Here is an 18,077-nt window from a genome sequence, read left to right on the forward strand (position 1 = left end):
GTTACGGGTTCGGTCCCTGCCCTTGCTCAGTGGGTTGACGATCCGGCGTTGCTGTGAGCCGTGGTGTAGGTTGCAGACGTGGCTCGGATCCCACGTTGCAGTGGCTCTGGTGTAGGCCAGTGGCTACGGCTCCGATTCGACCCCTAGCCTGGGAACCTCCATATGCCGCGGGAGCAGCCCAAGAAACAGCAAAAAGACAAAAAAAAATAAAAATAAATAAAAATAAAAAACAAACAAAAACAGATAAGGACTTTAAAAACCTGGTTTAAAATCATAGCTTCAGGGCAGCCATATAAGTTAGCTGTTGTAATGGGCTGTTAATAGTTTCTGCCAGGACTGGCAATGTCTGTGCCAAGGATTTCCTCTGTGTGCGAGTGTGTGTCAGAAGATGCTTGGCAGGCATTATCATTAATTCTCTGTTCTGCCTTAACTGACTGTAGAAGTGCCTACTCTTGGCTTCCTTTCTAACAACTTTGTGGTATGTGGTGCATTATTTGATCAATATACAAAAAAGAGGACACAACGTTGGGGATAGAAGTTGGTGATGTTTGAGCCCCAGACTTTGGGGGTTTTCTCTGTGGAGTGGGGAGGTTGTCTTCACTGAGGTCAGTAGAATGCAGACGAGTCAGGAGCTGTTGGTGGGCTGGGAATAGCCTAATCGGCTGCCCTTCTTTGGGCTGCTAGTGGTTTAACAGTACCCCCCTCATGTTGCACTGTGGGGAGCTCTCTCTTCTCCCTGGATTTTGCTCCAGTTAGAGATGGCACCCCTCCCCTACCCCAGTAATTTAAACCGAGAGTCTCTTGGGGTCAGTGTTTACCTTGTGGCGGATGCTGATGGAGAAAAGAATGGTAGTGGATGGTCGAGGCAGATGGGCCCTGGGCTTTGGAAGAAAATAGGCCCCCACCTACCTCCTCTGCCTCCACCTGCTGGAGATGATGCAGATAGATGGGGTTGCCTTTTCCCCCCTCACCCTCCCCCGACCCAATCAGGGGATCTTTAAAACATTTCCCTGCCAGCCCTGACCAATTCAATTGGAAAGTCCTGGAGGCCCCCTGCGGTGACAGATGTTAACCCTGTGGTTGCTGCATCTTGGGGTCCTGGAGGGGAGATGGGGCAGGCAGAGCAGAGAGGAGGTGTGGGGCCTGGGGCAGAGTCCATTACCCTTGATTTGGGTGGAAGCGTATCTGCATCTGAGTAGCTGAGCCCAGCCCTGCCCTTTCACAAGGCCTGGGACAGCTCAGCTGCTTGTTTCGGTACTGCTGCCTGCTGCCTCCAGGCGCAGGGAGAGGACCTCCCATCTCCATTGGCCTCAGCCAGTCCCCTCTGGGGCATATCCTCTGGGCCTTGTGCTGCTGCCACCCCCCTCGCCTGTCTGTTCGCAGAATCTTCCCTGCTTTAATCTGTGGGGAAAGCACCGGCAAACATCCCCTCTCTGCTCCTCCACCTGCTCTTTTTTAAAAGTCTTTCCCACAGAGGCCCTTGGGACCTCAGAAGCCACCTTTTTGCAGGGGGTGGTTGCAGGGGGCGGTCCATGCCTGTCTCTATTAGTAGGCACTGGTTTGGGGTGGTTTTCTGGTCAATAAGTTGGGCCTGTCCATAGCACCTGCTGAACATTGTGCCTGCAGGGGAATTGCTGGGCTCTAGGACCGGCTTAGCAGGCGGCTGGGAACACACAGGGTCATGAGTGTTTTGTGGCTGGGGAACCAGCTTAACCTGCTGATAGAAACAAATTGTGTCTGTATAAACACCGGCTACCTTACCCTGGACCCTGGGAGAGAAGAACACATTTTCTGGGATAGCCATTACCATGTGTGCGTCCAAACACAAGGCTGTTTTTAAACACAAAGCAGGCCCTCAATCAGTCTTTAATCTTTCAGAATCAGAGGCTTAAAACCTACACTCAGAGCGCCAAGGCAAATTTCGTGCTCCTTGGGTAGTTTTTATGGTAGGAACAAATGTCATGCTCGGGGAGGAGCAGAGTTACCTTATGAACTGAGGATCAGTTGTTCTGGAGTCTGGACTAGTCTCTGAGACTTGATCTCATTTTGTCTTCTCCTCAACCTGCGAGGCTGATGGTATCATTATTTCTTCTTTTTTAAAGCTAACCCATCTGCATTGTGTCCAGATTCCTCTGGTTCCAAGTCAGTTACTGAGCAAGATGGACTTTTGTCTTTCTAAGTACTAACTTCCTGATAAATTCTTAGATTTTTTTGTTAGGGTGAAGATGATGTTTTATGGCAAAGAGTGATAAGATAATTAATTCTCCTTCATTGTTTGCTCATAGCATATTAAAAGTGGGAAATGGATGAAAAGATGCATCCATTCTGAAGTACACAGTCTTCTGATGCCCTGAGCACTAGCTGTCTTATCCAGACTCAGCACTTTGGAATTTTAAAGTACTGGTTCTTCAGCAAGTTTCCACAGATGGTATTTTTGGGGTAATGGAGCCTGGCCAGGTTGGGGTTGAGTTGCCCTGTGGCTCTGTGCCCGCAGGTAGTATTTCACACCTTTGAATTCAGTCCACCATGTGGCCCTCGGTGCCTTTAAAGGGCACCTCTGAGGATCCTGAGCATTGTTTGCTGTCCTGCCCCATACAACACATGACTGAGCCACAGTGTTGGGGGTCTGGGGTGAGGGTCTAAAACGGTATTCAGTCTGATGACTTGGTTCCAAAGAAGTCCTCCCCAGTTCTACTGGACCAGGAGAGCTGGAGAGCTCGCTGTAACCGTGTGAACCATTTGAGCACTAGCTCCTGGTGGGGACGGGCCATGCCCACCTGTCTGTTTGCAAGGCTGGCATAATGTAAATGCACAGGTGCTCCTCTCATTCAATCCCAGCGGGGGCTTCCCTAGTGCTGCCTGAGCTCTGTGTCCAGGGAGCCCCCTCAACACCAAGGAGCTTACCAGGCTCTCCTTCTGTAGCTTCTGTCTTGTTTCTGTCCCTCAGCTGGCCTGATGCCAATGCCCAGGTGTCTCCTCCAGGGAAGTTCCAGATGTCCTGCCTTTGCAGGAACCTCCCAGCACGAGCCCCAGAGTCCCTTCTCCAGATGCTCGATTTCACTCTCTTCTCCTTTCCTGCCCCAGTGAGGAACTGGCCTTGGTCCAGCAACCCGCAGCCCCTGGTCACCACGGACTCCTCCCCTCCTCTCCAAATTCCTCCATCTCAGCTGGTCAGGCTCTCCTCTAGGTGACAAGGGTTGGTGCTGAGAGTGGGGCCCATGGCAGGGAGGGAATGTGGCATCACTTCTCAGAGCGGTGGCAGTTCTCGGTGGATCGGTCAGTAAGCCAAGGCCCCGCCTCGTCCTTATCACTATTCCCCAGAATGGGGCTCAGCTGACATCCCCAGCCCCTGCCCTACCTTTTCCTCAGTCATATTGCTCCCTTTCTTCGTGAAGCCCTCACAGTCTGTCTTAGGACACTCCTTCCACCTGTGCAGACTCACTTGGAGAAGCAGCACTTTCCTGAAGCTGGGCTCTTTGTAAATGCTATGGCATCTTCTCCCCTCCTGGCCACCCACCTGTCATCCTCTCATCAGCCACCAGCCACCTGGGTGTGGCACATGTGACTCTGGGAGATAAGTGGCCCTCCCAGCCAGCCTGATGCCTACCACGAGATGCATTCTCCTCCATCTGGCTGGACTGGATTTCAACCCCCAGCTGCCTTCTGGACATTTTGTTTTTATAGGTTAAATTGGCATTTCCCTGCCCTCCCCTCCCCCTTGGGCTTTCCAGTCAGGTTGTGTGTGGGTTCCTTGGTGCCTTTCTTTCCTCCAGCCTAGGGTGTGGGTTCAGTGTTCTGGGCAGCATTCCACAGGTTCTACGCACACCTTTGCGTGCAACCCTCATGACCTCTTCCCCATTTGAATTCTTGCCACCTATGTTACAAGGTTTTATACTCCTTTGACTGAGATCCTGCCCAGGGCCAACCCAATTGCATCCCCTAATTGTCCCTAAAAGTAGCCGTTTTGAACATTCTGTCTCTGTGGTTATGACCACCCAGCCCCTTGGACGTTCCTCTGGTTGGGAGGATCTGGGGTGGCTCCTGGGCTTCCCAAGCCTCTGTAGGAAGACACGCCCCAGGCATTCATGTCTTCCTGCTCAGCCTGAGTTACGCTCCCACCCAATGTGCCAGTTAGCAGACTCCAATTCATTCAAGCTTACGTGTTCCAGGTGGTGCTGGGCACCAGGGTCGGGAGAGGGTGGCAAAACTGCTCTGTTTGATGAAGAGGCAGGTAATTGCAATACCATGTATCAAGTACCTAGAGTCAGAACTGACGCTAGGCCACGCAGAGCCATGGTCCCTGTTAGGAAAAGGAGCCCAGGTAGACACAACCCTTTAGGTGTGAGGTCAGATGAGCAGAATGTGGTCTGGTATTAAGCTCCTACTCAAATTTTCAGCCAGTGCCCTTTAATGGTATTGCACTTGTGAGAAGGGCATGCTGGAGAGGGCAGCAAGTGATGCTAGAGAGGTGGGAAGAGCCACATCCTGGGGTCCGGCAGGCCAAGCTACAGGCTTAGACTCGAGTCTCTTGGGCGGGGGCTCTAAGTGAGGAAGTCAGTCTCATAGCTCAGACAGCCAGCTGACCCAAGGTGTTTGCTGCCATCCAGGTGGCACGTGGAGAGGGTAGAGTCAGGCGTGATAGTGGCACCTTTTGTGGGAGCTGGGGACTGACCGTACCGGTAGTGATGGGGGATGGAGTGGGGGGAAGAGCTCCTGGGTGACAACTCACAGGGATACGCACAGGGTTTTCCTGCTCAGCACACCTTTAGATTGCTCAGCCTTCAAGACACTGGGGCTGCCTCCGACTCTAATGTGTGGAGCCACCAATTCTGTAGGACACATGAGTAGGGTGGCCCTGATGAGCCAGTAGAAGTGGAGGTAAGGGAGCAGGGCTGGGCAAAATGGTCACTAGTAAAATGCCAGTGCTGGAGGTAAGACAGGAATCCTGTCTTCCACCATCTCCCTTCAGGGAGGAATCGCAAAGTGCCTGTGGGAGTTCCTGCTGTGGCACAGTGGGTTAAGAATCCAACTGAGGCAGCTCCAGTTGCTGCAGAGGCGTAGGTTCTCTCCCTGGCCCTGGAATTTCCATACGCAGTGGGTGCAGCCATTAAAAATTTTTTTTTAAATTTTTTAAAATGCCTTTGACGTATACATGCTATTTCATGCAGTTTCCACTAAAATACTGAGAAGACAGACCTTACTGTGCATCTTATAGCAATGACATTATTTTTAATCATATCACTGACTTTCAGTGCTACCTCAGATTTCTTCTGCCTATTTTAAAAATTTCCAAAAGGTCCTTTCTCTTTTGTGGAGCTTTTGGTCCTCCTGGTTCCTCTGCCTTTGTTAGCACAGCACACTGCCTTATTTTTAAATAGGGCATCTCTTCTGGGCTTTTTAAAAAAGACTCTTCGAATAGCAAGGATCTTTTGATGGCAAGAGGAAAGGCCACTGCTATTCTTGCAGTTGATTTTTCCAACAGCTTCGTTAAGGGATAATTTTTTCCAGTTGCTATAAGAATGTTCTGCAGATACAAATCTGGCTTTGTTTTGCAGTGGAGTTGAAGAAAAAAAATAGCAAAATAAGCTGCTTCCTGAATAGCAGCCATTGTCCACCATTGTCTGTTTCTCGGCACCTTTTAGGTTTAGATGCTGATCCCAGATGCACTTTGTCCCGGAATGCCAGCCAAACCATTGGTTATTGTGTCAACGGGGAGATGGTCTTTAGTGGTGCCAGTTTTTACAGCTGAGATCACAGGGTGACCCTTGTCCCATATTTAGGGTCAGCCAAGCCTCTTGTTGGTAGGTGGTGCTTTCATTTCACACAGGCTTGTTCCCTGTGGTGGGGTGGGAGGACTGGTGGCCCTCAAGTGGACCTGGGGGTGACATTGTTCTCTGTGTTGAGGGCCTGGTCCACTAGCAGGGGGTGGGTGCAGCTGAGAGCTGCCAGAGGAGCTGCGCCATGTCACACTGGTGGCCGTCTCCTGGCACGCCTCCATCCACCCTGTGCTGACCACTTTTTTCTGTCCTGGCATCCAGTACACACTTTGAGGTACAGAGTTGAAAAGGCAGGCCTCCTTCCTCAGGCAGGTACAGACCAGCTTTGCTCATGGAGTCACCACGCTGTCAATATTCTGGAAGGAAGGGAGGAGGGAGCAGCACTGTTGAGGAGAGCAGAACAGAAGGAAGGAGAGGGGGGTTTGGGGAAATGTGTCCTCAGGTGCTGTTAGAGCTACGCGGATTTGGCCTTCCTTTCCTTGGACAGGTTTTCAAAGCCAGACTGTTTGGAAGGTTCCCCAGGCAGGATTAACAGAGATCAAGATGGAGGTGACACCTGCTCTCCCTTCAGGGTTCTGGTGGCTCTGTCGCCTGAGTTGCTGCCTCCCTGGAGCAGGGGTTGGGGGAGTGATATACAGGGAAAGCTTCCACCAGCAAGCTTGCAAAGCACTTCTCACACCTACACACAGGCCCCCCATGCACACATGTGTCCCTGGTGCTGAGAAAGGGGTCAGCCCTCAGCAGGAGCTTGTAAATGTGTCCTACGGAGAGGAGGGGCAGGTGAGCATGTCACTAATGGGGCCCTGCCTTTTCTGGTGGGGGAGCTCAGACTTGAACGTGATGGGACCCTCAGAGCCAGCAGCTATCCTAAGCTTGGGGGCTTCCTGAAAGTGTGGAGGGCTCTCAGACCTTTGGAGATCATGGGGAAGTGAGTCTCTGCCCTTCCTGGAAAGGAAGGTAGTCACAGACTTTGGCTCTCGGGATGGGGGCGCCCCGTGGTGCTCACACCCTGGACCGATCCCATCATTTGCAGGGGGGAAGACAGGCTTGGAGGGTGAGCACAGTTGCCTGGGGCTGGTGTGGGGCAGGAGGTGGAGGCCTTGTTTAGAAACTGTGGCCTTTAGACATTTTAGGACCTTTGCTCTGTTTATCCTCTTCAGTCTTGTAGACTCATTTCGGGGAAAACTGGTGTCTGAGAGACCTACACAGGATGGTGCAGCGGAGAATGGCTTGGGCCTTGAAGCCAGATGCCCAGGACCAACCTGAGCTCATGTGGACAGGGTGGGGAATGGGGGCCATCACTGGACCAGCGTGATGGTCTTTGATGGCAGTACCTTCCCCCAGGTGGTAGTATGTTTTCCCTCTGGGGCGGATCAAGTGCCTGGCACCCAGGAATGAGGTGTGATCGTGTGTGTCCTTCACCATCTATCTGGTGGGCTCTGTGGCTTGTCTGCCACCTACCACCATCCTTTGTTCCCCTCCACCATCAGTCACATGGACCTTAAGTGAAGGCAGTGACCCTCATAGATCCCCCCATTACCTCTCTCTCAGTGATGCCAGACTATGTGCCTTTCTTTGTTATTTATTTTTTTCTTAACAGTTAAAATTCAGTTCCATTCCAGTGAGGTTTCAAACTCCGTGGTAAACTTGTACAGACGCTTCATTTACAAAGTTGGGGGAAGCCGTTGGTGGTGAAATTCCCTTTGTGGTAACACAGTTGGGAAATGAGACACTCTCTTGCATGTCACACCCCTGTGGCAGTATTTGAAGTGTGGCTTTTGACTGGCTAGAGGGCCAGGTGACCCTTGGGGATGGAGGCTGAGTGCCAGTGCAGACAGACCCACCTGGTTCTCAGGTTGTGCGTCCTCAGGAGTTGCAGGCCTTGATAGCATAGCGGGTTATGTGGAAATGCTTGTGCTGCAGATGGAGTGGCAGGGTGGTCAGTGCACCAGGATTCTCTGGGTTGGCAGCTGGTGTTGGGCTTGGCTGGGCTCTCTCCATCTCTGGTCGGCTGCTGCCTGAGCGGGGCTGGCAGCCAGCTAGGAGCTGCTGGTCTGGAGTGTCCAGCCCTGGTGGGCCATTGGCGGATGCAACAGTGTTCTTCCCCATGTCCCCATCCTTTCCCAGGACATGGGGGGCAGCACTATTTCAACAAGAGAGCAAATGCCAGTGCACCTTCCAAGTCTCTGCTTGTGTCAGGTGTGCAGACATATACTGTTGAACATCTACTGTTGTCAGCCTGGAGGCAGGGAGGGTATCTTGTGGTCATTCTGAATATATCACATGGGAAAAAGATTTTTGTGCTGAGTGTCGGGAAACCAGGGTTGACGTGTTATTTCTGCCTCTGCCTCTGAAGAACTTTAGTTGGACCTTCTAACAATTTCCCAAAGGGTTTTGGATTCCTGTAACTCTGGTGTAGTTTGCATCTCATGGTAGAGCACCCTGTGAGCTTCTCCAGAGCAGAATTCTGCCTTCCTCAGTGTTCACCCTATGTAGAGGTTCATGCTTGGCACACACGGAGGGCTCTAAATGTGTTTGTTGAATGAATAAGTGAACTTACCATAATAATAATACATGAATGAGTGAACTTTAAAGTAAGATGATTGGGCAAGATGATGCTCAAAAGTCCCTTCTGGCATGGATTCCTAGGAAGAGAATAGAAGGGTTTACATCGAGTGTAGATCAGAGGATCTAACTTTTTGTGTGGATATGGAACACCTAAATCAGAAGTGTCATTGAAGGAGTTAACTAACCCCTAGGATAAGGATACTCTGTGCAGGTGACCCTCTGAGATATGAGGTGGTTGGGTTTTGGCCAGTTTACTTTGAAGTAAAATTCCGTATGTAAAAACACACCTGTAGGAACTGTGGGCCAGTGGAAAATGTTTTCCATGTAACACAGATGTCCTCATGAACACCAGAATCTAGAGTGGGGTCAGCTTCCTCTTGATATAGGGAGACGATTCAGCCAGTATTAACTGAGCTTCAGATGTAAACTCAGCACCATGATAGACAGCCATGGAGAATCCTCAGATCAGCCTGGAGACCCAGGGTTAGCTGGATCACAAACCTCCAGTGGCATGAGTTCTCTCTGAACTCCTTGGATGTGCCATGCCTCATTCTGTTTTGAAGACACAGAAATGAAGCTGCCCCCTCTGCCTTTGAAAACATCTCTGCACATTTATCAGTAAGATAGTTCAATGCACCGTGGGAGCTTGCTTGTGAGGGCCACACATTCTGTGTGGGGGTAGGGGTGGGGATTCAGGGGAAAGTTTAGATGTTTTAAGTCATCCCTTGAAGGTAGAAAGGAGCCTTCTGTGTTGGAAGGACTACATTCACACAGGAGGCATGTTCTGAAAATGACAGGAAGTGTGTGGAAACTATAGTCCACTGTCCACGGCAGGAGATAAGTTTGGGATGGTTGGTTCAGAATCCTGAATTCGAATGCCTGTCGTATGAGTCTACTGGGGCTGCCATGACAAAATACCACAGACCTGGTGGCCTAAACAGTAGACATTTATTTTCTCCCAGTCCAAAGGTTATAGGTCCAAAATCAAGGTGCAGGTTAGCTTGTTTTCTGGTGAGAGCTCTCTTCCTGGCTTGTAGATGGCAACCTTCTCTCTGTGTCTTCACATGGTCTTTCCTCTAACGGGTTAATCTTCCATGACTGAGCCTGCATGTGGATCCTAACTTTTCACACTTGTGATTGTCTATTGTTTCTTGGTGTGTGCCCCAGCCTGTCTGAAGTTGCAATGGGTTTAGCCCTTGCCTTGATGTCCTGTGTCTAAGACCGCCTGGTTTCAGCAAACCCCAATTGACTGGCTAGTCTGGGGCAGCATCAGGCACAAGAGTAGAAGATGCCAGGCGTAAGCCCTGTCAGTACTGTACAGACCCAGTAGCTCCTTCTCTGTGGCCATTCCTTCTTCACTCTTAGTGATTTTTGTCCCTAGGGATACAGCTCATAATTGGTTTTAATCAGGTGTGAATATTCCGTTTTCCTTTCCTGGTGCTGTTTGCAGCTAGAGCTGGCTATAGGACCAGTTGTTCTCTTTAAGACACTAGAAAAATTAGAGTAAGTTAAACCTAAAGCAAACAGAAGAATGGAAATAATAAAGATGAGACCAGAAATTCATGAAATAGAGAATAGAAAAACCATAGAGAAAATAAACAGATCCAAAAGTTGACTGTAAAGATCAACAAAATTGATAAATCTCTAGCAAGATTGATCAGGAAGGAAAGGGAGACTGGAGTTGCTGTTGTGGCTCAGTGGTAATGAACCTGACTAGTATCCATATGGGTTCGATCCCTGGCCTTGCTCAGTGGTTTAAGGATCCAGTGTTGCCATGAGCTGTGGTGTACATCGCAGGTGCAGCTTAGGTCCTGCATTGCTGTGGCTGTGGTGTAGGCCAGCAGCTACAGCTCCAATTCAACCCCTAGCCTGAGAACTTCCATATGCTGCAGGTGTGGCCCTAAGAAAAAAAAGGAGGAGGAAAGGGAGAAGACTCAGATTACTAGAAACAGAAATGAAAGAGGTAACATTAGTACCAGTCTTTCATAAAGAAAAAGGATTATAAAAGAATAATATGAACAGTTATATACCAATAAATTAGATAACTTAGATGAAGTGAACAAATTTCTAGAAAATGCAAACTAGCAAAACTGACTTAAGAAGAAATAAAAAATCTGAATAGACTTATATAACAAGTAATGAGATTGAATTAGCAAGCAAAAAACTATCCATAAAGAAAAGTCCAGGCCCAGATGGCTTCACCGTTGAAATCTAGTAAACATGTAAAGAAGTATACTAATTCTTCACAAACTTTTCTAAAAAAGAGAAGAGGAAACACTTCCCAACTCATTCTAAGTTGCCAGTATTAGGAAGATACCAAAAGAAACAGACATGCAGAAATCCTCAGTAAAATACTATCAAACTGAATCCAACAACATTAAAAAAAAATTATACACCATCACCAAGTGAGATTTATCCCAAGAATGCAAGGATGGTTTAATATCTGAAAATCAGTTACTGTAATATGGTATATTAATAGAATTTTAAAAATCCACATGGTCATCTCAGTATATTCAGAAAAAGCACTTGACAAAATCCAACACACTTTCATGAGAAAAACCTTCAACAAATCATGAACAGAGGGGACCTTCCTCAGCCTGATAAAGGACAATGACAAAAATCTCAAGCTAATGTCATACTTAATGATGAAAGGCTGTATGCTTTTCCCCCAAGATTAGGAACAAGATAAGATTGTCTATCTGACCAGTGCTGTTCAGCATTGTACTGAGGGTCTAGCCAAGGCAATTAGGCAAAAAAAGAAAGGCATCCAGATTGAAAAGGAAGTAAAACTCTTTACAGGTGGCGTGACCTTGTATATTGTAAATCCTAAAGAATCCTCTAAAAACTGTTAGGGCTCATAAATGAACTCATCAATAGTTTTTCTATATGTGTGCAATGAACAGTCTGAAAATGAAATTAAGTAAACAGTTTCACTTGTAAGAGCATCAGAAAGAATAGAAATGCTTAGGAATGAATTTTACAAAAGAAATACAAACTTGTACTCTGAAAAGACATTCTGTATTCATGGGTTGAGAAAGACTTATTATTGTTAAGATGGCAGTACTTCTCAAATTGATCTACAGATTTAATATAATCTCTATGAGACTCTCAGATGGCTTCTTTCTAGAAATTGACAGTTTCTAAAATTCATGTGGGGGAGTTCCTGTCATGGCTCAGTGGTTAACAAACCCGACTAGCATCCCTGAGGATGTGGGTTTGATCCTTGGCCTCTCTCAGTGGGTTAAGAATCCAGCGTTGCTGTGAACTATGGTGTAGGCCAGCAGCTACAGCTCTGAGTTGACCCCTAGCCTGGGAACCTCAATGCTGCTAGTGCAGCCCTAAAAAGACCAAAAAAAAAAAAAATTCATGTGGGAATTCAAGGGGCCCAGAAAAGCCAAAACATTTTTGAAAAAGAACAAATTTGGAGGACTCACATTTTCCAAATTCAGAATTTACCATAAAACAACAATCAAACCAGTGTGCTTATGACATAAGGGTGGGAAAATTGAGAATCTAGAAAAACCCATATATCTATGATCTATTGATTTTTGACAAGAACACCAGAATAACTCAACAAGAAAATAATACTCTTTTCAACAAATGAGACAGTTGGTTATCTCCATGCAAAGAATGAAGTTGGAGAGTTCCTGTCGTGGTGCAGTGGAAACGAATCCAATTAGGAACCATGAGGTTGTGGGTTTGATCCCTGGCCTTGCTTAGTGGGTTAAGGATCCAGTGTTGCTGTGAGTTGAGGTGTAGGTTGTAGATGCGTCTCGGATCTGGCATTGCTGCGGCTGTGGTGCAGACTGGCAGCTGTGGCTCTGATTCAACCCCTAGCATGAGAACCTCCATATGCCACGGATGTGGCCCTAAAAAGCAAAAAAAAAAAAAAAAAAAAGAAAGAATGGGAGTTCCCGTCATGGTGCAGTGGTTAACGAATCCGACTAGGAACCATGAGGTTGCGGGTTCGGTCCCTGCCCTTGCTCAGTGGGTTAACGATCCGTGAGCTGTGGTGTAGGTTGCAGACGCAGCTCGGATCCCGCGTTGCTGTGGCTCTGGCATAGGCCAGTGGCTACAGCTCCGATTCAACCCCTAGCCTGGGAACCTCCATATGCCGCGGGAGCGGCCCAAGAAATAGCAACAATAACAACAACAACAAAAAAGACAAAAGAAAAAAAAAAAAAAGAATGAAGTTGGACCTCTTCCTCACACCATATACAAAAATATACTAAAAAACCTGGATGGTAAAACTATATCAAATTCTTAGATATAAGCATAAAAGGATAAGTAACAAAAGATAAAAATGATAAATTGGGCTTCATCAGAATGAAGAACATTTTTGCTTTCTTAAAGGCAGTTACAGAATGGAAGAAAACATTTGCTAATTATCTATGTGATAAGGGAATTTTATCTAGAATATAATAAGAATACTTATAATTCAATGATAGAAAGACAACCCAATCAAAAAATAGGCAAAATAATAACATTTCTTCAAAGAAGATATACAAATGGCCAATGAGCATATGAAAAGATAATAGCATCTCTTCATATGCTCAACATCGCTAATCATCAGGGAAATGCAAGTCAAAACCACATTGAGGTTCCACTTCACACCCACTAGGATGGCTGTAATAAAAAAGACAATAGGAAGTGTTGGTGAGGATGTGGAAAAGTCTGGACCGCCATGTACTGCTGGAGAGAATTTAAAATGATGCAGCCACTTTGGAAAATAGTCAGTTGCTCAAAAGGTTAAATACTGTTAGCATATGACCCATCAATTCCATTCCTAGGTATATATCAAAAACAATTTGGGTTTAACAGATACATACTACTCTATTTAAAGTAGATAAACAAAGAGCTGCTTTATAGCATGGGGAACTATATTCAGTATCTTGTAATAACCTATAATGGAAAAGAATCTGAAACTATATATACTGAATATATATATATAAAACTGAATCACTTTGCTGTACACTGAAACTTGTAAATCAGCTATATTTCCATTTAGAAGAGGTTTTTTTTTTTTTGTCTCTTGCTATTTCTTTGGGCCGCTCCCACGGCATATGGAGGTTCCCAGGCTAGGGGTCGAATAGGAGCTGTAGCCGCCAGCCTACGCCAGAGCCACAGCAACGCGGGATCCGAGCCGTGTCTGCAATCTACACCACAGCTCTCGGCAACGCCGGATCGTTAACCCAAGGGCAGGGACCGAACCCGCAACCTCATGGTTCCTAGTCGGATTCGTTAACCACTGCGCCACGACGGGAACTCCTAGAAGAGTTTTTTTAACCACAGAAAATTGAAAACATATCCAAATATTTGTACACAAATATTCATAACGGCATTATTCATAATAGTCAAAATGTGGAAATGATCCAAATGTCCCTAACTGATGAGCAGATAAATAAAATGTGACATAGCTGTACAATGGAATATTACTTGGGCATAAAAAATGAAATACTGATAGATCAGTGAACCTGAAACCATTATGCTAAGTGAAAGAAGCCAGTCACAAAAGATGACGTCGTGGAGGATGCCATTTACATGAAGTGTCTAGCATAAGAAAATCTGTGGAGACAAAGTAGATTCGTGGTTGCCAGGAGCTAGGGCAGAGGTAGGAAAGTTGAGGGTGACAGCTAAAGAGTATGGGTTTCTTTCTGAGCTGATGAAAATGTTCTGAAGTGCATTATGATGATGGTTGCTCTACTCTGTAAATATGGTAAAAACCATTGAATTGCACACTTTAAAAGAGTACATTATATGATCTGTGAATTTTATCTCAAGCCTTTACCAAAAAAAAAAAAGTGAGTAACCTAAAGAAATGAATTAAAGGATATTATGTAAATATTTGTAAAGACGTGTACCCCAAAAATCTATTGACACAAAAAGTTATTTAGGATAAAATGGTACAGAAGAAAAACAATATAAAACTATGATCCCAACCATATTAAAAATATAATCGCAGAAAATAGACTAGAAATATGATTTACAAAATTTGAATACATGTCTTCAAGCCTGCACACCTTTGAAAAGGGAAGGAAACTCGTCTTCAGAAAGGCGCGTGCCTGAGTCTGATACCTTGCGAGCTGCTTCTTGGCTTCACCTCCCTGAGTCTCACAACCATAAGGGGTTGGCATCATTCTTGCTTATTTTATTGGTGTAGAAACTAGACTCAGAGAAGTGGGTGCTAATAAATGCAGAGCCAGGATTTGAACCCACTTCTGTTTGCTTTCATGGCACCCTTCTCTTTCCAACATCCACTTAGGGAGCCATGCATGGAGCCCTGCTGTGTGCACAGGTGTTGTTTAACGCTCACAGCAGTGGAGGGAGGGGTGATAACCCCATTTTTCAGATGAGACCGAGGCTTGGAAAGGCATGGTGGCTCTGAGGAGGTGCCCTGGTAGAGTGACAGGTCATGGTGTGAGCCCATAGTTTGTGGTTCATCCCCCATTGCCAGTGTCTGCTTTGATTACACCAGCCTGGCTGCAGCCGCCCATCGGGGTTACAACAGAGTTCAGAGGCCCCATTGTGCCCACAAAATTGTGACCCTTTCGCTTGAATTCATCTCTGTATGCATGTCCTACCTCTGCTGTATCCACAGTAAGTTCTGAGTGCTCATTGCCATCCGTTTGGCATTTCACCACCCAGAAGAACTTGGAGCCATCTGCAGATTTGGAAAGTTCATGCTGTTCTCCTTCCAGGAAAAAAATTGTTACGTAAGAGGGAACCAAGCACGTTCTTATAGGAAGGTGGGGAGCCACTCCTGACTAAAGAATCCTTGTTATTTTTGCCCATTGTTTCCCATTTTATCCAGGTCCAAAATCACACAGCAGCTATCTTTTTAAACATTGTTCCTTGGAGTTCCCATTGTGACTCAGCAGGTTAAGAACCCAACAGGTATCCATGAGGATGCAGGTTGGATCCCTGGCCCTGCTCAGTGGGTTAAGGGTCCATCATTGCCATGAGCTGTGGCATAGGTCGCAGACATGCCTTGGATCCTGTGTTCCTGTGGTTCTGGTGTAGGCTGGCAGCTGCAGCTCCAATTCAGCCACAAGCCTGGGAATTTCCATATGCTGCAAGTGTGGCCCTAAAACTAAATTAATTAATAATTTAAGGGAGTTCCCATCATGGCGCAGTGGAAACGAATCCAGCTAGTATCCATGAGGATGGGGTTTGATCCCTGGCCTCGCTCAGTGGATTAAGGATCCGGCGTTGCCGTGAGCTGTGGTATAGGTTGCAGACAAGGCTTGGATCCCACATTGCTGTGGCTGTGGTGTAGGCTGGCGGCTAGAGCTCCAATTCAACCCCTCGCCTGGGAACCTCCATATGCCAGGGGTGTGGCCCTAAAAAAAGCAAAAAAAATAAAATAATTTTTTAAAAAAACATTGTTCCTTAAAAATCTACACACTACTATATATAAAATAGATAATTAACAAGGACCTGCTGAACAGCACAGGAAACTGTACTCGGTATTCTATAACCTATATGAGAAGAGAATCTGAAAAGGAATGGATATATGTATATGTATAACTGGTCCACTTTTTTGTACATCTGAAACTAACACAACGTTGTAAGTCAACTCTAATCCAATAACAGTTAAAAAATAAGAATCTGTGCTGCCCCCATGTCTACAAAGAACTGCCCTCTCTTCAGGGTCTTCTTTGGATCTGAGGAGAGGTTCCTCCTGGAGAAGCCACGGCCTTCCTCCCTGTAAGCCACACTGGTCACTTTGTCCTCTGTCCTTCAGGGAGGGATGGGGTCCTCCCTGGGAGTGGGGTCCCCATGAGCCCCGCCCACTTCCTCCTAGTGACTCTCTGCTGTGGCCATTTCTTCCTTGTGGAATAGGCTCTCCAGATTTGCTCGTCTTAAGTCATTTAATTTTGCCATTGTAAGTAAAACTTGCTCTGTTTTTTTTGCTGAACATGTTCATGATGAGACATTGTGAAATGAAGGAAAAGCAGAAAGCTAGGACGACTGACTGCCCCAGGACCATCCTTGTTAATACTCACAGACTCTGAGACATTGGGAAGCACCTGATGTAATGCATCCCTTGGCCCTGCAGAAGGGGAAAATGAGGAGCCAGGACTGTGAGCTCCCTTGTGGAGACCTGGGTGGCTGCAGCTGGGCCAGGGAGTCTGAGCCGCCCACCCCCAGGAGGCCAGAAAGCAGCAGGGAGGCAAGAAGATGGGACAGGGACTCTGCGGGGGCGGTGGGAGGGCAGTAGCTGTAAGTCAAGGTGACCTGGAGCAGGGCTGGAAGGGAACCTACCATCCAGGGACAAGGCAGCCCAGAGCTTTCTTTGTCTGGTTCTCTGCTGCCTGCTCTGGTGCTTGTCCCACTGGCTGTGGGCTTTCTTCTTCCTCACTCTCCCAGGGCCATTTGAAGGTTTGGCCCTGACCAACCACCTCTTGTGCAGGTCATTTCTGTCATCTCTACCCTCAGGCGAGTCTTCAGATACCCAGCAGTGAGAGGGATCCGATGACCCCTGTGGTCAGGGTTTCCTTGGCCTGCCGAAGAGGGAGACCCAGTGTGTCCCCACTGCCCTTCTCTCCCCCATAGGCCACCAGCTGTGATGTGCAGCTGACTGAATTGAGTATCATTTCTTTTTTTTTTTTTTTTTGGTCTTTTTTTGGGGCCACACCTGCGGCATATGAAGGTTCCCAGGCTAGGGGTTGAATCAGAGCTGTAGCTGCCAGCCTACACCAGAGCCACAGCAACTTGGGATCCAAGCCACATCTGTGACTTACACCACAGCTCATGGCAATGCCGGATCCTTAACCCACTGAGTGAGGCCGGGGATTGAACCCACAACCCTGTGGTTCCTAGTTAGATTTGTTTACCACTGCATCACGACGGGAACTCTGAGTATCATTTCTTCATTGTTTTTTTTGACTCAGCTCTGCTCTCTTTTTCACTAATTATTTTAAGAGGGAAGGTTATTCTAACTCAGGAAATGGAAAATTAGCACCTGGTGCCTTCAGGAGAAAGCGACCACAGGAGAAAGGAAATCCCCAGCTCTGCAGCAGGCTTGCCCTGCAATTGGGCCTGTGGCTTCTCTCTGTCCTGAGAGTGGAGACAACGAGCACTGGCCAGGCCTCCCTGCCTGCTCAGAGGATGAGATTGGATGCATAGGGAATAAACAACCTTCTCCTGTGTCCTTTTCATCACTTAATGCTGTTCCTCCAAATCCCCCAATTCCTGCTGAGCACCACAGTGAAGGGATCCCATAGGCTGAGAGCCTAAGACAAGAGTGCCACCCTCCAAGACACATCCCACCAACTGGTAAACATCAAGGTTGGCACCTTCCTTCCAGAGACTGGTGGTCGGGCTTCTCCAGCTACACACTTGTGCATACATGAGAGCCTGCTGCTCTCTTATCCATGGAGCGTGACACAGGCCGAGTCAAGATGCACTGCCATTGCTATGCATCCTCCCTGTTCCCGGGAGGGTGCAGGGGCACAGCAGGAGGACTGCCCTCCTCAGGCACCTTGATGTGTCTGCAGGTGGGCTCCCACTGTTGAGAATGAAATCAAACACAGGTCCTTCTCTGTGCAGAATAAACGAGACCTGGCTTGAAGACAAGGCTCAGAGCTGTTTCACACAGAAGCCGAACCAGCCACACCAACACCTGGTCCTCAGCCTTCCTTTTCCTGGGCCTTGGGGCAGCTCTGAAGCTCTTCATTAATGGGGCAGTCATGCTTGTCATCCACAGACCATTAGTGATTTCCCAGAAGA

The 18,077-nt window shown here is 47.3% G+C and overlaps 1 protein-coding gene across 2 annotated transcripts in view; it reads left to right on the top strand.

Annotated features, from left to right (window-relative positions):
* The window catches only part of MGLL (monoglyceride lipase), an 89,236-nt gene that overhangs the window by 2,418 nt on the left and 68,741 nt on the right, over positions 1 to 18,077 (top strand). The gene's annotated exons all lie outside the window — the stretch shown is intronic.

The sequence above is a fragment of the Phacochoerus africanus genome, chromosome 1 (genome assembly GCF_016906955.1).
Source record: "Phacochoerus africanus isolate WHEZ1 chromosome 1, ROS_Pafr_v1, whole genome shotgun sequence".
Classification (NCBI taxonomy): Eukaryota; Metazoa; Chordata; class Mammalia; order Artiodactyla; family Suidae; genus Phacochoerus; species Phacochoerus africanus.